General features: G+C 40.7%; 1 protein-coding gene and 1 pseudogene across 1 annotated transcript in view; one reads left to right on the top strand and one right to left on the bottom strand.

Moving 5' to 3' along the window:
* Positions 1-10,470, top strand: part of LOC102840949 (eukaryotic translation initiation factor 4 gamma 3-like) — a 218,460-nt gene that overhangs the window by 59,814 nt on the left and 148,176 nt on the right. The gene's annotated exons all lie outside the window — the stretch shown is intronic.
* Positions 3,667-4,994, bottom strand: LOC102840573 (annotated as a pseudogene).

The following is a 10,470-nucleotide window of genomic DNA, read 5'->3' on the forward strand; positions in this document are numbered from 1 at the left end:
TTATATTGGATAATCCATTATGGAAAGCTAGGTCTAACAGTATTGCTTCTGCTTGTTTTTCTAAGAATTTTGTAGTTTTAGTTTGTACATTTTAGTTTCTCAATCCATTTTGAAGTTGGTTTTATGTATGGTGTGAAGTCTAATCCTGCTTAACTTTTCTCTATGTGGAAATTCCGTTTTCCCAGCACCATTTATTGAAGAGACTCATTCTTTCCCCACCAAATGGACTTAGCACCTTTGTCAAAAATCAGTTGTTCATAGATGTGTGGGTTTATTTTGGACTCTCGGATTTACTCTATTGGTCTATGTGTTTATTGTAATACTAGTACCAGGCTGTTTTGATTATTGTCGCTGTATGTGTGCTTTATTACTATTATTGTTGTTGTTGTTGTTGCTGTTAAGTGCTGTCAAGTCAGTTCCAACTTATCGAGACTCTGTATAGGGTTTCCAAGGAGCAATCCAGTGCTTACCCTACAGCTGTACACCAAGTGTAAAACAAAAAACCATACCCCAATATCAATGCACTGTGGAGCCACATTGATCACACGGTACCGTACACCAGGGCTTTCAGAACTCGCAAGGTTTTGTTTTGGTTTGTTTTAAACACCATTTATCCTAGCCATAGGGAGATACCCTCTAGCACCTATAGTAGTCCATAGCTTCAGAGTACTGAGAACAGAGTTAGGCACATTCTAAAACAGTATGAAAACTGTTTTCTTGATAACTTCAACAATTCTCTTGTGGTTTGATTTATAAAATGTTTTATAGATCAATGAGCTTGGAATATTTCCTTATAAATAAGCTCATGTAGGGTGTGTGTAACTAAGACAATGTTTGAAACAATGTTATTTCAGAGTATTCCTGTAAGCATAGGAAACTCTTATATTGTAGATATTGGATTATCTAATATGATTTCTTTTACTTTGATTCTATTTTCTATGTGATTTCTGCCTCTTTATTTCCTCCTGTCTGCATACAGCTTTGAGTTCAGGGCAGTCTTGTTTGTGTTGTTGTTAAGTGCATGGAGTCAGTTCTGACTCATAGTGTAGATTGTTGTTGTTGTTGTTAAGTGCCATCGAGTCGATCCCGACCCATAACGACCCTGTGTAGGGTTTCCGAGGAGCAGCTGGAGAGCTTGACCCGCCAATCTTGCAGTTCAAAGGATTTTGCAGTCTGGCACATTAACCCACAGTGCCACACCAGGACTCCATAGTGTAGATTAGCAGGTGTTAAAGAGAAGTGTGCTAAGTGTGATGGTTTTGTAGGATAAACACTGGAATGCAAACTACAAGGTTGCCAGTTGAAGCTCACCAGCTGTTCCACTGGAGAAAGAAGAGGCTTTCTGCTCCCAGAAAAGATTTGCAGCCTCAGAAACCCCATACAGGGTCATTGTGAGTTGGAACCAACTTAATAGCAGTTAACAACAACAACAATAGACAAGTATTAATGGTCATTAATCTAATTGAGATTCCCTTCCAGATGTAATAAAAGTAAATTATAGAAGGACAGAATTTCTGGTTTAATGGCAGAATAAACAGAGGGGCCGTAGAGAGTCTCATCAGCAAAGGCATGGGGAAACAGGCAAAACATATTGGTGGCACAGATCTGGAACTCTGAATTTCATATAAAGTAAGAGGGCAATATTTTGGGGACTTAATGGTAGAAAGATCTGAAGTAGCAGCAATAAACAGAGAGTGACTTCTGAACCGGGAGTGCCCAGTGGGCCATTGTCTTTGTGGAAGTCAGAGAGCGGGGACAGCAACTAGTCCACTCCCAGTGCAGAAACCAATCAATGATTTATGGAACTAGAAGTGTAACGGTCTTTGTTTTTCTTGTTTCTTTCCTTCAACCATTTTTGTGTCTCTCCCTTGTCACACCCTCTCTGTCTGGCCTAGGTTTCTTCACGTGGGTGGGAGCGCACCCACAGAGAAAGTCCAGTGCTGTGCCCACAAGAGTTGCAAGGCACGGAATGATTATCACTGACCTCCTGAGTTAGCAAGGGAAGGATTTTCCCAGGATCCTTGCCCAGGGCACAAACAGGAAATATCTGGAAGTCTTAGTCAGCTTTGGAGAGTAATCCTTGATGGGTTCTTATGATGTTTGACTTTGGGATTTAAGTCCTGAATTTGGCCTTCCTCCTACTTTTGTGGGAGTTTCTATTCGTGTGTCACCTAACAAGTGACAGCAACTCTGGCCACACAGCCAAGCTACATTTGCTCTCTGTAAAACTCTTAACAAAAAGGCAAGAGCCCCATACCAGCTGGTAAATATCAGAACAGTGTGTATAGCCAACACCTGTTAAAAACATTCTAAAGGGAGCCGCAAGAACAGTGAACAGAGAAGCCCATTTCCTGATCATATCCATCAGGATATAATTTTGAGTGTGCTTAAGAATATACCATCACATATTCATCTAATTAACACAAATATAATTGCACTGGATGATTAAAAAGCAGCAGAAAATTTCTCCTTGTGTACAGAAGCAAGAAAGAGTAGCTCAGACAAATAACCAAGAGGAAGAGCTAGGATTGGTATTAAGGGTGAAGAGGCTCTGGAATTCGCTGAAGGGAAATTTAGGAGAATGATATTGAGGTACATCTAAATGTTCCACAAAAAAGCGAGAATAATAAGGAAGTAGTCAGAAAAGCACGATTTTTTTTTTTTTTTTAATTAAGAGCATTCAGACAGTTTTCAGTGGGAAGCGCGATACGCAGATTCCACTACAAGGGTCAACAGAAGAGAATACTGAAAAGGACGGGGCATCGGGCGAAGGGTCGGCACTGACACAATTCAGAAACAAATGCTAAGTGAGAACGCTTCTTCAGGGGGAGGCTTAATAATTTAAAGCTTTGTGAGGCAAGATATGTTCCAATTTAAAACACTAAGAAATAGTACCATCAATGAAAATAAGGAAATCAATTTCTAAGTGTACCAAAAGGGATATAGGGCAAATGAGGAAAATTTGCATTTGTGGAGAACCAAATAGGAGTTTTCTATATGAGGGGTATTAATTATTATCAATAGCAAAAACCCTGCAAATATCAAAATAAAACCCAAATTCACATGTTTAATAAAGGCAAGGCAATACACTCACGTTATGGCCTGGTCAAATATTTACTCCACGGACAGTATCTACAGAAGCTCTTGGGCACTTTGTACACAGTGATTCTCGATGCACGCCAAAAGGATTTCCGTAAAAATGACACTATATACAACTCTACACCTGTCCACCAGAGCGATTCTCCATTTCCCGGGGGAAGTGGGGGTTGTTATCAACTCAAAGTAGTGTACCTGAGGTTTCGTTTCTTCAGTTGACTGATCATAATCCCAAATATACATTTCAGGGTTGGTTTCTGTTTTTAAAGATACTTTCCTTGAATATGTGCACTATGGTTAAAATAAAATTAAAAGAACACAACAAAACAAAATGATGACTTGAAGGAGCCGGCCCTCTGCCCCATACGAGAGACTTCATCTTGCTGCGGCACGGCGAGGAATGTATGTATCCCTGGACCGGTACCCATGGCTTCAGGGCAACACCCCGCAATCGCATGGATCTTCAGCAGGGTCGGTGAAGGGCTCTCACTTACTTTAAAAAAAAAGGAGGATGAGGAAGAAAAAAAAGGGGGGGAAGGGGGGAGAAAAACCCAAAATGCCAAAGACATTTCAGTGGGATGAGGATCCTCCGCCGCTGAGAGAGTATCTCTGGAGCCACTGGACAAGCTGGGCCACCATGGTGTCGGAGATCCTGGGGCACACCTCCTCTGCTAGGTAGATGGCCCCTCGTAGTTACTCGATAGACCCCATGTTGCCGCCACACGCCTGGCTCTTCTCTTTCAGCTCTGCAAACAGAGGAGAGATGATCGTCGATAAACACTGAGAGAAAGGCCTCTTTGGGATGTCTTTCATCTTGTTTCTTTCAAGATCTGAGGGCTGAAGAGCTCCATTCTCAAGGTTCTTGGCATCTTTTTCTCAGATTGTGAAGATCCAATCTCCTGAGTCGCTGCCCCCGGATGCTTGGCCATCTGGTTCCACGTCTGAGTCTTCAGAGCTGGAATCGTCATGGCTCTGTTCAGCTTTCCATCGCTTGTACCTATCGATGAGCTTGGTCAAATATGACGTTTTCTTTGCATTGCGTAGGATAAACTTGTACTTCAGTAAATCCTTAGCAGTGGGTCTAAAGCTTGGCTCCTTATTCAAACAGGCTTCCACAAACTCCTTGAGGGGTTTGCTGTAGTTTCCTTCCAGCGTTGGTGGGTTGTTCTTTGGAATGAGGAATAAAACCTTCATGGGATGCAGCTCGGAATGAGGTGGCCCCCCTTTTGCAAGTTCGATGGCTATGATGCCCAGGGACCAGATGTCTGCTTTTGAGTCGTAGGCAGATTGTTTGATGACTTCGGGCGCCATCCAGAAGGGGTTACCCACGAAGGTGTTTCCTTTGATCTGGGTATCTGTCAGCTGGCCTGCTACTCCAAAATCAGCCAACTTCACCTCTTCGTGCTCGGAAAGGAAAGCAGAACATTGGCAGTTTTAATATCTCTGTGAATTTTCTTCTCTGAATAATCCAATCCCTTCAGTATTTCTCTCAATATAGTAGCAATCTGAGTTTCATCTAATGGGCCAGGTTCTAAGAGATTGAGTGCGGAGCCTTCACCAAGATATTCCATTATTATCCATAACTTAGTATCCTTCAGGTAGGATCCATAGTATATGGTTACGTATGGACTGTCGCACTGACTCAGCACTGTAATTTCTTGTTGAATGTCCTCTATCTCATCTTTGGCTTCTTCCAGATCAATGATTTTTATGGCCACTTTCTGAGTCCGATTGTCTATGCCTTTGAACGCCTCGCCAAAAGATCCCTTTCCAATTTTTTCTAGTTTTGTGATAAGCTCTTCTGGATCTGCTTTTAGGTTCTCTTTCCTCCCAGGATAAGGTAGGATGGTCCTCATCTTGTTCAAGGCCAACCCTAAATGCTGGGCTTTTGAATCCATCCTCTCTCCTCTAGGAAGCAGCTTCACTAGTCACCGCCTGATCTATCCCTTTCCTATTTATCTCTTTATATTGATTGACTCTTTGATCTTGTAGCAACATGCTCAAATTTCTCCAATTATACCAAACACACACACACACACACACTGCACTATACGTATTTTATATCAAGGAAATTTGTAGCCAGATTTATCTATTGGCAGGACTGTTTGGATAGGGCATATCAGAGTCTACTGACATCAGAGTTACACTACACTCTCTCCTCCCCTATCACCCTTCTCAGCACCATTTGAAAATCTCTCCTCCATTGAACTGCGATTATTTATGGGAGTGTTGGGTGTTCCTCAGGGTTCTGAGACCAACCTTGGCCTAGAAGATTGCCTTAGGAGATTGTAAGAGTTGTCAGGTGAAAAAACAAGTTTCCTATACTTTCTCTCACTGCCCCACTTTTCCTCCACTAACCTTCCTTTTCTCCTAACTCCTTCAATGAACTAACATAGACCCTCCCAAAGGAAGGTTCTTTAAGCTGTTTAACTTTCTTACAATTATACTCAAACTAGTAAAATCTGATATTTACTTCCTGTTTCTTTAAAAAAAAAAATTTTTTTTGTTTTTTAAAAGGCCTATGTGTATCATAAAGGGCATAGCATTTTTGCATATCATTATTTTTCTTAGCAAGTAAAGAAAGCCTCATTGTTTGAGAGTTTAATTAAGGTGAAGATTAAGAATTTTGAAAGTAGACACCCCTAAGAACTTGGAAAATTCTAGTTAATAAGCACTTTAAAATCTATTTTGAAAGTCCTGATTATCTAGATTCAATAGAAAGAACATATAATTTGTGTTCTTGTGTTTTGGCTCGTCTTTGAAATTTTGAAATATGATCTCTGATGAGTTTTTCTTCAAATACGGTTCAGATTTTATTCTACTTTATTGCTTTAGGATTAGAAATGAAGTTCAAAGGTAATGGTCTACATAGGAATTAAGTTTCTTTTTACTTGTGAATCTGAGGGTCAAACAATTTGGGTTTCTTAGTTCTGAATGTCTACATTGTAAAAATTTTAAATATCTTTTTAAGTTTTCCCTGATATTCTTCTGTTAGTCTTAGTACTCTAGATTGATTTGTGACATGTCATGAAGTCTACATGCCCCAAGTTCCTAAACTTGTTCTTGTTTTCAAGGCATTTGTTCTGATTCTCTTCATTTTTAAAGAGTCAGACAAAGGGAATATGATTGCTCAGAACAATTCAACAATTAGTTCTTTGCACTCAGTGTAGTGCAGCTGGACTGTTGCATTTCTTTCTAGCTGTTTAAAATCTTGCACACATGAAGACAATATTATTCTCCTAGAAGATATTTGCAGGTGTAGCGAGAAATGTTTTTGGTTTCCAAGAGGATAGGCATATTTAGAAACAGTGATAGAAATATGTTTCATTATGTGTGCAACATCTACCAATAACAATAACTCAATTAAAATGAGAAAAATCATTGAAAATCAGGGCACCATGCTTAGTCACTAGAAGTTAAGGAAATTTGGATATAGAAGTAGTGACTCAGAAGCCAGCTGACTTGTTTACTTAACCATTTGGCAACATTTAAGAAGGGAGGGAAGTAGCAAAAAATGGCCAACAGACATAGAAAATAAGTAACAAAGACTTAGAAGGCCTTACTCGATTATCCCATCTTTGGTTTTTAGAGTATATGTCTTTTAACTTCAGCATCAATAAAGTTAGGAAACATAAAAAAACCAGAAGTGGAAAAACCAGTGTTGAAGTGAATATGCCCACTCCTCACTTGTTGGCATAGTTAGGTTCCAAAAATCAGGTCCATGTGAAAAATCGGCATTATATGAACTCACCGCTAGGTGAGACTTGGTGTCTGCACTCACTGCCTATTGAGTGACCCAGCGCACCTTAGGATGTGTGTGTGGCACTGTGGATTCCTCTTCCCCACCACGCCTGTCCTGTGGGGACCTAGGTGTGATGGTGGTTGGGTATTGCCTCCTACCTCCTACTGCTTGCCCTGGACAGAGACCCTACTTGTCCTGCCCTTCTACCTTCTCTGAGTGGAGACCTGCTCATATTCCATTTGCCCTGCCCTCTGGGAACCCTTTTCTCTCCTCTTTTTAACTCTCCCCACTGACCTCCCCAGCTTTTTGGGCATTTACCCAGCCTTCCTCTGTCTTCCTGCATGTCATTCCACTGTCACCCCATGCACTCTATGACTGGACCAAATGACATCGCAGACAAACAATAAGACAATAAAAGGTATTTCATGGCCAGTCCGCAGCTGTCCCTTGTGGGACCCAGTCTTCACCAGCCTCTGGTATATCACTTGGGTGGCCCAGGGAGGGTGCCTTAGCTCTACTGTGGCCCTGCGTGGGCTCTGGACTATCACTTGAGAATTTTTTCAGAGTTGTCATAAATGCAAAATATTGTATAATGATATCTCAGATAAGTGAGGAGTAGGTGTAATATAAGGGGCAGTTATAACCTTTTATATAATTTTAAGAGAAGATGAAAACTATAAAGAAACATACATAGGGCATCCTTCACCAAATCTTTGTTCTCTGCTTAGGATGATGGCTTATGCCAAAAGCTTTAAGGAATATACATTTCTTAAAGAATGGTCAAAAAACACCAATTTTGGAATAAACAAGAGGCAGTAGCAGGATGATCTGACTCTGGAAATTGTTAGAAATAATTTTAACTAAAAGCTTTTCTTACCAATGTAACTCGTTATAGCATATGAACCAGTTTGTTGTGCACTGCTATTAACAGATCACTGCATTTGAGGGTAATATCCTGGTGGTATAGACTAGAAATTTCAGAGCACTTCTCAATTAATCCACCTTATTTGTTTTAGCATCGCTGTTATCCTGTGAGATAGATTATGATTATCCTCATTTTGCAGATATGGAAGGCCGAATCCGAATGGTGACAGGACTTAATTCAGCTGCTTAGGCAGCATCATTAGTAAGGGACTACAGTGCAGAACCTAGGGTCACAGCTCTTAATTCTATTCCTCATTTCCTCATAATTCACCATAGTACTTGAACCATGCCTGACCTAAGCCATGGTATTTTCAGTAACCTTATATTTACATGAAAGTTGGACAATAAAGAAATAAAGACTGTCGTTGAAGTGATGCATTTGAGTTATGGCACTGGAGAAGAATATTGAAAGTACCATAGACTGCCAGAAGAACAAACACATCTGTATTGGAAGCAGTACAGCCAGGATGCTCCTTAGAAGCCAGGATGATGAGACTTTAGCTCTCATATGTTGGACATGTTCTTAGGAGGGACCAGTCCCTGAAGAGAAAGGACATTATGCTTGTTAAAGTGGAGGGACAGTGAAAAATAGGAAGACCTCCAATGAGATGGATTAACACAGTGGCAGCAGCAATGGACTCAAGCGTAGCCACAATTATGAAGCTAGCACAGGATGGGGCAGTGTTTCATTCTGGTGTATATAGTGTTGCTATGAGTCAGAGTCTACTCGATGGCACCCAACAGCAACAACAACATGAAATAGTATGTTTCACTTTCTAAACAATTGCTCTGAAACAACTTAGGGAACTTAAATTTCCAAAATTAGGACTTTATAAAACTTCAATTGCTAAGATCTAAAACTTATTAAATAAGAGCAATCCTCTAAATCTATAATTCAGAAAAATAGTGGCAATGGTGATGGTCTTAACAGACAAGAGGAGGATCTAAGTGTGAAGATCATGTCTAGTGTGATAAATGAATAATGGGGAACACTGGGGCTGTTTGTGATGAGGAGGAGAGGAGAAATCAACAAGAAACTTGAAGATTGTAAAGGAGAGGAGAAATAGTGGGTAGAGAGTGGTGGTTAGGGTGCTTATGTGCCGTGGAGTGCATAGTGACCCTGTATAGGTTTTCCAAAACTAAATCTTTTCGGAAGCAGAAGGCCTCACCTGTCTCCCAGTGAACTGCTGGTAATTTTGAACGCTGACACTGAGTTTAGCAGCCTGCCTTGTAACCACTATGCTACCAGAGCTCCTTGGGTAGGGATAAGTAGATATAATTAGTGGTGTCTGAGTAGAAAATACAGGGATATGATGAGTAACAGATGTACTTTGGAAGCAGAGAGATAGCAATCACAGACTATGGAATACCTCGTTGTTAGCTGCTATCAACTTGGCCCCTGACTCATGTTAACACAGTGCACATTGAAATCAGACCATTATGATCCATGGGGTTTTCATTATGAGATTTAAAAAGAGATCACTAGGCCTTTCTACCTAGCCCATCTTAATCTTTAAATTCCACTGAAATCTGTGTAGCATCATAGTTAACAGACCAGCTTCCAGTGACAGACTTCCTATGCTTTTTAAAGTGCATTGGCCTTGGCCTGAGATTAAACCCTTGTCTCCCCTACATGGAATAATTCTGTCACTGATCCATCACTGCCCCTGTGGAGTACCTTGTTGTTGTTGTTAAGTGCCGTTGAGCCGGTTCCTACCCATAGCAACACCAAGGAGCAGCTGGTGAACTTGAACTGCTGACCTTGTGGTTCAGACTGGTTTTGTATTCCAGCACATTAATCCACAGCGCCAAACCAGGACTCCATGTGGAGTACCTTGCTGTCTGGGAATTCAGTGAACCAACAGCACTTTCCCTGTAGGGAGACCAGTACTTTTAACTCAGCAGTTTAGGAGAACTGTTCTTGGAATTTGGAGATCGGAGGTGGGACTGGATTTGTATACTTTTTTTTTTTTTTTTTTTTAGTATTTAAGGTTTTTATTGTGGATTGAGTGAAAGTTTACAGGGCATATCATCAGTTTTACATTCAACAAATCATATACCTTCTTTCATTACATTGATTATAATCCCCTCCATATACCATCAGTTAACAGTATTTCTCTCTAACCACTTTAGCTTTTTAAAAAACAAACAAACAAAAAAAACCACTCAGGCATATATAATAATTTACATCTCCAAAGGGCACATTCTGCAAGTCTGCTCCTGGCCACCAGCTCTTAGTCCATGAATCTAGAGTCATCAGCCACTCCCCCGCTCCATGCCCCCATCTCTGCCTCCATCTCTGGCACTGCTGCTTCTCTGGATAAGGTCCCACGCTCTGCTTGTGCATTCCTCTCTTGATGGTCCTAGGGACCTCTGTTTCTGGACTGTAAGATTAACCACTCCCCTTTTTTTGTTAAAAAACTTCTATGTTTACAATTGTGACAGTCGCAATTAGTCATGATAACAATTATTCACTATTGAATCTTACGAATCTTATCCCCATCTCTTTTCACTAGACCCATCTAGACAAGATGACAGCTATTCAGTGGGGATTCTTTCTTTCCCCCCATACTCTTAAGCTAAACTCCCTCTTGAAACCTTGTAAGCCAGACACTTCGTGCCTTTATTGCCCCCTTATTTTAGGTAGTCAGGGTCTAAGTTGCCCGTTCCTATCTACCCTGTGTACAGAGTGGATAGCATTGAAACTT

The sequence above is a fragment of the Chrysochloris asiatica genome, unplaced genomic scaffold (genome assembly GCF_000296735.1).
Source record: "Chrysochloris asiatica unplaced genomic scaffold, ChrAsi1.0 scaffold00047, whole genome shotgun sequence".
Classification (NCBI taxonomy): Eukaryota; Metazoa; Chordata; class Mammalia; order Afrosoricida; family Chrysochloridae; genus Chrysochloris; species Chrysochloris asiatica.